Here is a 12,885-nt window from a genome sequence, read left to right as displayed (position 1 = left end):
TTGGACACCTACTATGGATTCACTTAGCATCAACTAAATTTTTTGATGCTTGGTACCTATTACTTAGCTCAGCACCTAAAATTTCTTGGCTCCTTTTGTATCACTCAACACTCACTAGATTTTGCATTTTCTCGGCACTAATTGAAAAATTTACTCGGCATGAACTGGGTTGCTTGGCACTCACTAATGAACTTATTAAGATTTGCAAACAACCTTGTTACAACTTATTCCTCTAATGTTTCTATGTTTGGCCAACCTCTATATCTTCAAATATATTTTCAATACATCATTTTACCGTTGTCTTAACTTATCCTTGTAATTCATTACAAAACCATAACTCAAGCTTTCCCTTTGGTACTTTTGTTACATCTTGTTTATTAAATCCTCTTCATCAATCAACTAAGTGATAGTAATTAGATATTATAAGCAATTATCATTCCAACAAATAGTAGGTTTGACATCAGTGACAAAAAAATAATTGAAGACATTCTTCATCAACAATCTCCCTCTTTGGCATTGATGGCAAAAAAACTAATTAGCCAGTTTATTAAAATACTAACTAGGTTAAAATAGTACATAAAATTCCAAAAAGAAAACTTTATTTAGATCTACTTATTCTATCAGCAACATAAACTAGCTTATAACTCCCTCTGAATATTTTTGCTTGTAAACAATCTTCTCCTCTTTTTTTGTTTTGCTATTTCTCTAATTGATTCTTGTCTACACTATTTTCTCCCTTTGAGCTGCTATTTCCTTTCTGCTTGTTTTTTTCTATTCTCCTTAAACACTTGTTTTCTCCCACTATTTACTTTTATCTTCTCATCTACTATTTCTCCTTCTTACATTTTATTCCTTGAAATGTGGCTGTGCCTTATCTCCCTCTACATAGTATTTCTTCCTTTGCTATTTCTCAGTTTCTACTATTTCTCTCTTTGTCCATTTGATTCCATAGATTTGTTCATTTCTCCCTCTATATGCATTGATCAATTTCTTCTATTTCTCCCTCTTTGACAACAATTCCAAAGACAAACTATTTCTGCATCTTAACATACAAGTGTAGCATTTGCAAGTACTATAATTTCTCTCTCTATCACCTTTCTTGTAACTAATTTGGAACTTCAACACTTTGATTACTTTAGGGAAAATCCTAAAGTAAGTATCATTTGCATCAATTTGTATCATTTTAATAGTCAACTCATTTGTTGTAGGGTAGTTTTTCTATTGCTTAACTAGCCTTGGCTAGGAAGATACTCAAATGAATCTTTAGGTAGTGCTTATGTGAAGATGTTAGCAATCTATTCCTTTGAGCTGACATATTCCATCCTTACTTGCTTATCTTCCACTGATTCTCTTACAATATGCTTTTTTTTGGCATGCATCACTAGATTCTTTGATATGTTGATGGAACTTGTGTTATCACAATAGAGCATCATAGGTTCAGTTATCTCTTCCTTCATACCTTGTAATAGATGTTTGATCCATACAATATTGGTGCATTTGATAGAAGTAGTAACATAGTAAGCTTCTACTATGGATTGTGAGGTACAAATTTATTTTTTCCTAGTCCAAGTGACTAATCTTTTCCCTAAGAAGAGTTCTCTTCCACTGGTGCTCTTTCTATAATCAATATTACCTCCCCAGTCTGCATCAATGTAGGCCTTCAACTCAAAATTTTCACTCCTCTTGTAGTATAAGCCAAAATCATTAGTTCCTTTTAAGTACCTCAATATTCTTTTTACTTCCATGAGATGATTTTCTCTTGTGTTAGTAGAAAATCTTGCCACTATTCCAATAGCTAATGCAATGTCTAATCTACAATGTACAACATACTGTAATTTTCCAAAGATTGATCTGTACATTATCTAATTTACTTCAGCCAACTCATCATTCTTGGATAACTTATGTCCTATTACCATTGGTGTACAGACAGGTTTTGAGTCTTCTAAACCAAATGTCTTGAGTATCTCCTTGATGTATTTTGATTGAGTCACAAATATGCCATGCTTTAGTTATGTACTTGCAATCCAACATAGAATTTGATTTTTCCAAACATTGACATCTTAAACTCATGTTTCATTTGGTCAACAAAATCTTTGCACATGGAATATTTTCCTTCAAATATGATATCATGAACAAAGATTTCTGATATCAAAATGTCTTTACCTCATTTTTCCCTTGATATACAGGTTGTTTTTGTTATCTATTTTCTCAAATCCTATCTTTACAAGATATTTTTGTAGTCTCTCATACCATGCTCTAGGTGCTTGCTTCAAACCATAGAGTGCTTTATGTAGTTTTCAAACCATATACTTGTTGTTCTCATTAGAAAATCCCTTTGGTCATTCTATATAGACTTCCTCTTCTAGTATTCTATTTAGAAAAGCAGACTTCGCATCCGTTTGGTAGACTTTAAAACCTTTTTAGGCAGCATATGCAAGTAGTGTTCTCACTCCTTCTATTCTTACAATAGGGGAAAATGTTTCCCCATAGTCTAGTCCTTCTTCTTGTACATAGCCTTTGCAAACTAGTCTAGCCTTATTTCTTGTAATCTCACCATTCTCATCTAGCTTATTTCTAAACACCCATTTAGTACCAATCACATTCTTATTGTTTGATCTTGGGACTAAGGTCTAGGTTTTGTTCTTCTCAATTTGATCTATTTCTTCTTTCATAGCTTTATGCCAATTATCATCTTGTAGTGCTTCTTTCACTATTTTTGACTCAATCTTTCTCAACAGACATGATTCATTCCTTAGTCTATTCCTTGTAATTGGTCTTGCTTCCTTGTCACCAATTATTTATTCTACAAGGTGATGTCTTCTCACATGCCTGGATAGTCTTGGTTCTATCCTTCCTTCCATGTTTGACCCATCAGCTTCAAAGTCACAATGCACATCTCTTTCTAGTATTTCATCATCTCTTTCATGTGTACTAATTTTAGAATCAAAATCTACATTATCTTCATTTTGCAACTCAACTTCTAAATGTAGCTCAACATTCACTCATTGTGACTTGGCTGATACTAAAATTCATTGTTGATTCCCAACTTGATTAGAAACTTCATCTTTAGTAGGCATTCCTTCATAGAACTATATAAAAAATCTATAATCTTTTGGTTTCTTGGATTCATCAACTTGGACTTTTGCATGCTCATCAAAATTTACATTTGCACTCTCCACAATCTTGTTAGTGTTAGTATTCAAACACTTATATGCTTTGCTTCTAGCGGAGTATCCAAGAATTATGCCTTCATCACTATTTGCATCGAACTTGCCATTTCTAGAATCTCTAAGAATATAGCATTTACAACCAAATACTTTGAAATGTTTTACATTAGGTGAGTGACCATACCATAACTCAAAAGGTGTTTCATTTGTACCTTTCTTGACTTCCAGTTGATTCAAGGTGTACACATCAGTACTTATAGCTTCTCTCTAGTACTTCAGAGCAACATTTTTCACTATCATCAATGTTTTGGCATAGTCTATTACTGATCTATTCCTTCTTTCTACAATTCCATTCTATGGAGGATGTTGGTGTTTTAAAACTATTAAACAACAAAATGCTCAATACCAAAATGATATCACTCACAAAATTTAAGGATTACCCAATTCATATTAACAATTATATGTGCAAACCATTTGGACCCAACTTCAACAAAACCAACGGTGGTTTTCTACTCTTTAGGCTCTGCAATACCAGGGTGGGTATACCCAAGGATGAATCAAGATTGGGAAAATTGTATGAGAATTATTTTATCTTCATTCTGATTCTCATCTCATATCCTCAAATACATGCATATTTCTTGACAATTTGATAAACACATCCCATATAACAGATCTGGCCAAAATTCTTCTATAGATCTGCACGTGTTCTCAACAATAGTGGAAAACTGAAGCTAAAACATTCCATGCAAACAAGTACATGCCAACTTTGAAGATCTTTAGGAAATAAAAGTAAAATTGATTATAATTCTGCATTTGAAAACCATTCATGACGTATTTCTCTTCCAACTCAACCAATTTGACCAGTGCCTAATCCATTAGGGTTTAGAGTCTACTACAAATCCATAGATCTAATTTGTTGCCTTACAACAAATATTATCTGCAGTTCTTATCAAAATTCATCATTCAAAAAATCCTTCCTACTACTGTAGCCACCTTATCAAATTCATCAAAGCCTTTAATTAATCCATTGAATTAATAGCACTGGTGAACAGATATACAACCTAACTAGATTGCATTCAATTGCACAAGACTTTACTCATACAATATCAAGATGACCAAGTAACTAAAAGGAGAAAAAATTCAAAAAGAACTAATATGGGGACAGCTCATAATTTGTATTCATTTTCTTTGAAAATTGTATACATTTGTAGTAAACTCAGAATGACCTTAAGGAAAACACAAAGATCATTCTCTATTCATGTATTCTTAGGAACTAACAGAAAAAATACATCATAAAAATTGCTCGAAACATTGGAAAAAAATAGACTAAGCATATCACTTAAGCATTAGAAAATTGGCCCCTCCTCTAACCTTGGAATCTCACTTATATAGTGTGAGATGAAAAAAGCTTCATGCTAAGAAAAATTGATAGTTGTCCTTTACAAGAAATATTTACATACACCTATCAAAAAATGAAAAAATGTGAGTAACAGAAAGACTTATACATCAAACATTCCTTTTGTGGGCCCCTTTTTGTTACATCCTTTGGAATTGACAAAGTCCAACAATTTGATTCTTCTATCAATCTGATTCCTCAGAATAAGTGACCATGAGGCTTGAAAGTGACATGTCCTCTTTAGTTACCTACGAGTTTACTTTAACTTGGGGATTTTATCTATCTTCATCTTCAACTATTAAAGTAACAATTAAACTTGCATCATCTTCTGGCTCGTCATCTTCTAACATCTACTATGTAGACATGAATTTATCTTTCCACTCATTATAAGCAATGTTATCTGGCCAATCAAACTTTAGATCCTCCCTTTGTATAGTTACTAAAGAATTTGCAACTGCCTCTATATCAACCAATTCTTTTTTGATGGAGTTTTAGAATATTTTCACTTTAACCAACTCCTCATTTATCATAGCCCATAACAATTGTCCAATCTCATTTAAAAATTTATTTATTCTTTCACAAAAGACTTCATCTAGCTCCCTCTTCCTTTCTTTCTTTTCCTTTACTTTATCAATGGTCTTTAAAGCACAAGGAAATAAATCAAACTTCTCTGCAATATGCTGGGAAAAACAAATAATTAATTCTTTTTGAAAAGAATCTTGTTTGTCATCAAAACCTTGCAATTTATTAAGTAAATCAAAGATATATTCTATTTCATGACATGTTAGTTGAATGATGGATATACACATAAATGTGATATCTTTATTTCTTTCTGTCCATTTCTGCATGAGGGGTCTGAATGTAGCTTCATTTTTCTTTAATTCATCCCTGATAACAAATCAAAAAATTATGGCCGCTCAATTCTATCTACTAAATACATTATACCCTACCTTATTTTCTCCTCAAACTGATTATTTAGTTCTACATGCAAAGCATACAACTTATTCTTTTCTTTTCAAAATCCTCTATAGTGTAGAACTATGGCCTTTCAGGGGTATCTAGTACTTCAACAATTGGAGTGGACTTGAAAGGCTCAATAGGTGTCCTGGGAGGGTATACAATCCTAGTTCTACTAGATTCTTCCACTTTTCTTTTCCCCAATACATTCTCTATTTGAGATAATTTATTTTGCAATGACTCTATCTACATACCTCTTTCCTCATATGCTTTCAAAACTTGTCCAAACCTAGCATTGAGTTGGGAAAATCTATCTTCCTCCTGGCCAAATACAAAACTACCAAATTTTAACATTTCTAAGGCCATTCCTATTATTTTCTTACTGCCTACATCACTAGCTGTGAAAATTGTCAATGCACCAGTATGCTATGCAGTAGAGATTTCCTGCATTCTAGTCTTGTCTCTTTCTTCCATTGAAAAAATAACAAGGGCTTGGTGGTCATCACCAAACTTAACTCCCCTATGAGCTTGTAATATCTCTTCCTTAGTCTTAAGCTAGACATCCTTTTGTTTCCTTACTGAATCAAAAACTATAGCATTCACTATATCCCATTTAGGAAAAATAAGGACTCCTGACTGTCTAGTTACTTTCCTTCTGGCCTCAAGTGCAAATTGAGCAAAATCATTTAGAAACTTAAATTTTACCTCTTCTTTAATAATAGAGTCCAATTTATCTGGTTGCTTTGCCTTTATCTTTTCACAATTCTTCTCAAAATTTCCTATATTTAACTTCCATAAAAATTGAGCAAATGCCCTAGATTTCACAAAATTTTCATCATTAATAAATTTCTCAAAGGCTTGGGAAAATATTGGATCAATTTTCTTACCTTGGTAATCAGCCACAGTTAAATCCAAGGAAGGTGTAGGTGGTTCTCGTGGCTCTCCAATCTCCAAATCTATGGAAGTAACAATTAAATCTCCCTCTCCACCAATTTGTCTAAGCTACTCTCTTAGGGATGTTTCATCATCAATCCTAATTGGAGATTGGCTTGGGAAATATTCCTCCACTTGGGAAGAAGACCCTTGTTCTAACTTTTTTCTTTTCGGAGCACTGGCTATAGGTGGGCTTTCTAGCCTTGGTCCCTACGGAGGGGGAGCTTGTTGCACATTCTAGTGCAATGTGTACTGACCTGGAGACACCATATTTCTACTATTTATTCTCTTCTACACCTCTGCAACCTTGTCTAGATAAGCCTTGGCATATGCATCCTTCTTCTAATTCATGGCTTGTATTATCATAGCAAAATTATTCATCAATGCCTGCATCTTGGCTCTCCAATATTTCTTTTCTTTCAATGGATCATAATGGAGGTCAAAAGCATTAATTAATTCTTGGGTTTTTCTAAATACTATCCATTTCTCCTTTCTCAATTCTTGTTCTTGCAAAGTAAAAAAGTTTCTAATCACATCCTCTGGATGGTAAACTTGTTGCAACATGTGGGAAGCTTTTATTCTCTCTCTTAAGAGGTTATAGAATCCTTCAAGATCAATAAACCTAGCATGAGATTCTACCATGTTATATCTATCTAAGAAAAAATTCAAATGCTTCCAACCTTTCCTTACAAAAACAAAATCATGTGCCACAATAACAATTGGAAAAAATGTACCCTTCTTAGGAAACTCCCTCTCATCTATAGTGCCTATTTTCCATAACAACTTAGCTATTCCTATCTTCAAAGGCACATGAAATGGCATCACATGAGGCTTTTCTAGGAAGGCATATACTCTTATCACTATTGAAACATTATAGGGAATGATATCCCCCCAATTATGACTAACCAATAGTCCTTTTGCATGGTCCTTGTGCCTAACCAATCCTAACAGTGCTTGTGGAATTCTAGGGCTGTCTCCTCTAAAAAGCAATCTAAGCTTTGATGCAAAATATCTGTCAAACCTTACATAACTAGCATTTGTGGCTTTTGAGGTCATCTCCACACTCCACAACTATACTTGATTCCTCTCTCCATTTCTAGTTGTTTCCAACTCCATACCTTTAGAGAAGAAGGAAACTCCCTTGTACAAACATACATACATGAGCAATGAATACCAACAGAAAGGTTTATCCACTTTCCCCCTTGCTATTCCCACCAAACCATTATGAATCTCCTTTTTAAGGAAAGTAGCAAAATCTACAATAGTGCTCATCCCAAATTGAAGAGTTTGAGTGATTATGAGGACAATTGAGCCTGTGATCTACTCAGCTTCATCCATTCCAAAAAATTTACAAAGAGAAATATATAATGCCTGAGCCCTAGGTTTAAAATGTCCTTTTAGTAATGGCTTGGGTGTGCTAGTAGTAATCATAGACAAGGTTCCAACTTTAGCAGCATGCTTCTACAATGGCCCTATCCTCAAATATATTCTGTGTGCATCATATCTTGCTTGTAAATCATCCATATCAATGATTTCATGTACAACATGGTTAGGGTTAAGGTTAAAAACTTCATTGAGCAGCTCAGGGCAAACCCTAAAATTATTCACTCCAGAATGATTCTTCACCCAACCCATAATAAGATCTTATTTCTTAGCCAGGTTAGTCAATAGATCACTATCAAAGAAAATTTAAGTTACTGTTAATTTTCCAATCTCAAATTCCCAGACATTTCTCATGGTGGTATCTAAATTCCTTTCTGAAAACTATTTTTTGAACAATTGCAAACCTCCTATAGATACTTGTGGGTCTATTACCTAATTTTCCCTATCATAGAAACCCTCAACAACAACTACCCTCTGGTTCTTAGGAATGAGTTCCCTTCCTTTAAAGTTATTTCATATATTGATAAGGGAAATTTTTTTAGGAAATCATCATGCACAACCCTCTTTAAGTAATCAATTTTTCCAAAAAACTCCTTTCGTGGAGGCATCTTTTAAAATTTTAAACTCTTACAACAACAAATTTTGGAGTTCTTATGGTAATAGGTTACTTACCTGCTAAATTTTCCCTTCTTTATCTATAATTTTCTCTACAATTTTGCTAAAACCGCTGTGAAATTTTGTGCCCTAACTCTAGAAATCCTTTTGCTCTAAGAAAATCTTCAACTTTGTGATTCAATAATGGAAAATTTTTATGTTATACCCATGCATTAAGGTCACATGAAGGAACTCTGAATCATATTAACTCCTCTAGCCATTATTTTCGTGTTTGCACTTCAACTTTGAATTTCACTCGTTGATCCTATGATGATCAGATGACTTTATTTGAAAACACAAAAAGCTTTAAAAATTTGAGAGCCCCCAACCACGTGTCCAAAGGGTGCATGCCTACATTACTTAAAATTATTGCAACTTCTTATTGTGGGCATGTGCTCTCCGTCGATCTTACCTAGATCGATAGTGAGTCCAAATATTTTTCTTTGACAACCCACTTAGCTTGTCTAACCAATACAATATAATCTTTTAACCAACATGCTCTGACTACTCTGATTGTAGCATTTAAAATTTCTATGCCCATGACATCATCGCTTCCAACTCAACATACCTATCATATTCCACTAATGAGTGCACTTTACTTCATCTGACCTTTCTAGCATGGCATGACTCATCACTCCCTTACAAGGCTTAGTCCCACTTTTCTATGTGTCAAAAAGGCATATGCCCACGTTATTTAAAAGTTGATCAATTCCATATTATAGGCAAGCACATTCCATCGATCTTGTTTAAATCTACGGTGATTAAAAATCTTGCACAACTATGAACATAGTTAGCTGGACGAACCAATGCGACACTTCCTTTGTATTCCAACTCACCTAACAACTTCCATGGAAGAGTTGTTATTATCTTCTGAGAAAGGTGGGTCCATGATGTCACACTATGCTACACGTCACTAAGGGGTTTTCCCACATTGCTTAAAATTCATGTACTTCCATATTTCAAGCAAGCGCCAGCCTTTGATGCTTGCTAAATCAATGATCAAAAAAATTGAACTATACAATAATACCTTCATTAAAGAATGAGCCAATGATATTGCAGGAATTTCAAAACATGTGCAGGAACATTGACAACTCTGGAAGAAGGTCTAACTAGCTTTGACAACCATGAACCTTTTGTGGTGCACTAAGGCTGGAACTTTAGGAAGGGCTACATGTCAAAAAGGTGCTTGCCTGCAATATTTAAAGAACTTATAGCTCCATATTGTGGGCAAGCCTTAACCCTCGATCTCAAAAGGATCTATGATGCTCGAAAGAAATCATAATTAAGAAAATCTTTATAAGGTTTATCAAAAAGATTAAAATGTCATTCTTACATAAATAAACCTTTAGGATAAAATGGTCCACCAAAATTTATTTGAAATGACACTTTCTAAGGTTTTCAAAAGCTAGGGCCAAACAGGGCTAGGTACAAGGTTACTCAGTGAATTTTCCCTAGGGTTTTGACCAAATTTCAAATTATTTGGGGCACACATTTAGGATTTTTCACTACTTAAAATTACAAAACTAGGGTAGTGAAAAACCAGGCCAACAGTGGTTCTATCTGGGGACAATGAATAAGAAAGATTCATATGAGGGCTTAGAATCCTAGGGAGAAGTAGACCACAAGGTTGACCTTAAAAACTATGACAACTTAGAGAGAGAAAAAACACAGAATAGAAGAATATACAAGGACTGTACAAAAAACACAAAGATTACACAAAATGTACAAGGGAACCTAGACTACTATTCATGGAGAAAATAAGTATTTTTCAAGAAAAATACCTCTTCAAGAACTATCCATGAATTGGTAGTTCAAGAATATTGTCTTATAGATCTTTGAGAACATAAGAATCCTCACCCCAAGTATTTTCAATCAAATAAGGGCCTAACTAGATAGGATCAAATTTTCCATGTTGTCCTTTATCCTCATTTTTGGGATTCCACATTAAGACTAGATCTCCATCTTCAAACTTGTTGGTTACCGTTCTTTTATCATTAAGTGTCTTAACTTGCAGTTTCAACTTTTGGTACTTAAGAGATAATTCTCTTCTAGTTTTTGTCAATCCTACCAGTTTATCCATTCTTTCTTGCATTTCATCTGTAGTATCTTCATCATATAACTGAATGCAATTGTAGAGTCCTATCAAGTTGTTCTGAGACATTCTGACTTGAATTCCATATACCAAATCAAATGGTGCTACACTAATAGCCTTTTTGATAGTCACTCTATCAGCCTCTATGGCTAATTGCAATTTAGAATCCCAGGCTTTCTTATTATCATCAAATGTCCTTTTTATTATTTTCAAAAAACTCTTATTTGTAGATTCAGCTTGTCCATTTCCTTGTGGATGATATGGGGAAGATGTTGATCTAATGATTCCATATTTTTCACTAAATTTCTTGAATTCTTTAGACCTAAAGCACATTGTATTATCTATTAAAATCTTCTGAGGACAACCAAATCTGGAAATAATGTTATTCAACAAAAAATCATTGACCACTTTACTTGTTGCATTCCTTCTGGGGATAGCCTCTACCCATTTTGTAAAATAGTTAGTAGCAAGTAAGATTTAGGAATAACTTGTGCTAGATTTGGGATAGATTCCACCTATGAAATCCATACCCCATTTTTGAAAAGGTGCTTGGACCTCAATAGGCTTTAGTGGAGTATTACCTGAGAATTTTAGTTTTCCAGCAAATCTTTGGCAAGCATCACATTTTCTAATCATGATTTGAGAATCCTTGAAAAGAGATGGCCACCAAAATCCTGCTCTCATCACTTTATGTGCAGTGGTCTTGGCCATATAGTGTCCTCCAAAAACTCCAGCATGCATTTCATTTAAAACTTATGTTGCCTTTTCTTGATCAATGCATTTCAGTAATACCCCTTCAAAATTTCTCCACCACAAACTACCTTTAACAATTATGTATCTAATGGCTTGTAATTTAGTACTCCTCTTTTCATGTTTAGTCAAATGGGAAGGAGCTTCCATGTGTTGAAGATAATAGATAACATTAACATACCAATCACAATGATCCATGTCACATAAGTCTGATCTGAGGTCATCAACTACCACATTTATCTAATTGGCATCCAAATTAGATTTAGCCATGAGTTTAGCCAAACCTTGACATCTTACCAACTTAGTTATCTATATTTCAATATGCAATTCTTGGATCCTATTGATCCATCTACACCTTCTTCTTGACACTTCTTGGTGAGAAAATATGTCTATGAGAACAGCACTAGGCACAAATGCAATGACAGTAGCACCTATCAAGTAGCATTTGAAAGCGTTAACAACCTTTACTAAAGCATATGCCTATTTTTCATTTATCTCATATTTCAATTCAGTAGGTTGCAATGACTTACTAAAAAAAGAAATGGCTTGTTCATATCCTTCTTCATTTTTTTTCCAACAAGACTATGGCTACAATGTGAAAGGATGCAAAAGAAAAAATGTGCATAGACTTTGTATAATCTGGGGTTCTGAGGACTGGGACATTTTTTATGGCAATCTTAATATCTTGAAATGACTATGAGGGTTCTCCATTCCAGTCAATAGTAGCTCCTTTTTTGAGCATTTTAGAGATAGGTCTACTAATTTCAGTAAAGTTTGTAAAAAACCTCCCTAGAAAATTAACTTTCCCAAAGAAAGACTATATTCCTTTTACATTTTTGGGTTTAGGTACCTTATCAATGGCTGCCACTCTTTCAGGGTCTATCTTCACACCATCTTTAGACACTATATGTCCTAGCAATCTGCCTTCTATCACCCCAAAAGTACATTTCTTTTGGTTCAATGATACTCCATATTCCAAAGCTTTAATAAAAAATTCCTCCAAATGCCTACAGTGATCCTCAGCCTTCTTAGAATAGGTTGTAAGATCATCCTAGTATACAACCATAAATTTGTTGATATAATTATGAAATGCCACATCCATAGCTCTTTGGAAAGTAGTTCCTACATTAATCAAGAAAAATGGCATCCTTACATATACATAGGTTTCCCATGGGGTTGTAAAGGCTATCTTAAATTGTTCATTTTCCTTTACCAAAACTTGATTGTACCCAGAGAAACCATCCATCATGGACATTAGCTCAGAACTAGTTACTTGGTACAATATGGCTTCCATATTTGGTAATCCATAATTATCCTTCAAGGATGCAATGTTCAAATTATTGAAATCCACACATAATCTTATGTCTCCATTTTCCTTTCTGATAGGCACCAAATTTGAAACCTAGGTGGAATGTCTAATTGGTTTGATTATTCCCCTATCCCTTAATTTTATCAATTCTTCTTGCATCTTGGGAGCTAGGGTAGGGTTTACTGGTCTTTGTTTTGTCTGAAAGGTTTTACATTATCCTTTAGTGGTATGACATGTTGAAATA

Source organism: Cupressus sempervirens, chromosome 1 (assembly GCF_028749045.1).
Source record: "Cupressus sempervirens isolate cs-2001-9-10 chromosome 1, ASM2874904v1, whole genome shotgun sequence".
Lineage (NCBI taxonomy): Eukaryota > Viridiplantae > Streptophyta > Pinopsida > Cupressales > Cupressaceae > Cupressus > Cupressus sempervirens.
This window is presented reverse-complemented; position numbering follows the sequence as displayed.